This window comes from Ochotona curzoniae, unplaced genomic scaffold (genome assembly GCF_017591425.1).
Source record: "Ochotona curzoniae isolate NIBS_2020 unplaced genomic scaffold, NIBS_Ocur_1.0 contig_3819, whole genome shotgun sequence".
Taxonomy (NCBI): Eukaryota; Metazoa; Chordata; class Mammalia; order Lagomorpha; family Ochotonidae; genus Ochotona; species Ochotona curzoniae.
This window is the reverse complement of record NW_024466004.1, coordinates 9,306,338-9,307,634: the sequence shown is the minus strand read 5'-3', so window position 1 is coordinate 9,307,634 and position 1,297 is coordinate 9,306,338.

The following is a 1,297-nucleotide window of genomic DNA, read 5'->3' as shown; positions in this document are numbered from 1 at the left end:
GTACTATAGGATCTTCTCCCAACTTTCCTGTAAGCGTAAATCTTTTCAAAATATAACTCTACTTAAATATATAAAATGTCAACTGTAGCCACCTTCATGGATGGATCATGAAGAATCCCACATAGCACAAACTAACAAAAATATTCCAGGGGCACGTGTTTGGTGTAGCAGTTAAGATGCTTCTTGGGATGTTTGCATGACAGACTGCCTGGGCTTGAGGCTTAACTTTGCTTAATGTGCACCCTGGGAGATGCACACACGTGGGGGACCCAGAAAGCTCCAGGCTCCTTGCTTCACTGTAGCCCAACACTGATTGCAATGGGTATTTGGGAAATGAAGAGCCCCTCCCAGGAGTGAGATCAGTGCCCAAAAAACTTGTTTCCCCTTCCACTGTGTGAAACACAGCAAGAATTTGACACCCTCTACGGATGTCAGAATAAGACACCAAATTTGATACACAATGAGCTTGAGCTTTTACACCTCCAGGACTATGAAAAATTAATTCCTGTTGTTAATAAGACAACGCATTGGGGTGGGCACTGGGGCACAATGGGTTATCTTGCCATTTGAAATGCCCAGAGCTCATATCAGAGTACCTGGGATCAACTCTTGCCTCTGCTTCAGAGCCAGCATGCAGTTAAGGCACACCCTGGGGAGCAACAGCTGATGGTTCAAGCACTTGGATCCCTACAACCCAGGCAGCTCCTGGCTTCAGCCTGGGCCAGCCCCAGTTGTTCTGGGTGTTTGGAGAGTGAACTAGCTAATGGAAGATCTCTTTCCCTGTGTCACTCTGCTTTTCAAGCAGATCAAAAGTTACATAAATAAACTTCTTTTAAAGCACACTCAGTTGATGATAGTTTGTTACAGCAGCCTAAACAGACCCAAATATCTGTGGGGCATCTGCATTTGACTACGAATTTGACGGCAACCTTAGAAACAAAATATAGCTGGACAATACTGAACATGGGCTGACTACACATTATTAGTATTGCGTCAATGTTAAGTTCCATGAATTTGACAGTTACATTGCGGTTGCTAGAGGATACCCTTGATCTTGGGGGACCCACCCTGATGTAGGCAGGTTGTAAAGGGTTACAGCAGCCAACACTTCCTCCCAAACAGTTCCATGAAATAACAGGATGTGAGATAAAGAAGAGCTCTGAACCAATGTTGACACCTACACCTAAGTGAGGGACAGGCGTGTACGTACTATAGGATCTTCTCCCAACTTTCCTGTAAGCGTAAATCTTTTCAAAATATAATGCTAAAAAAAAGAAAGCACAGCATTCCTCGTGAG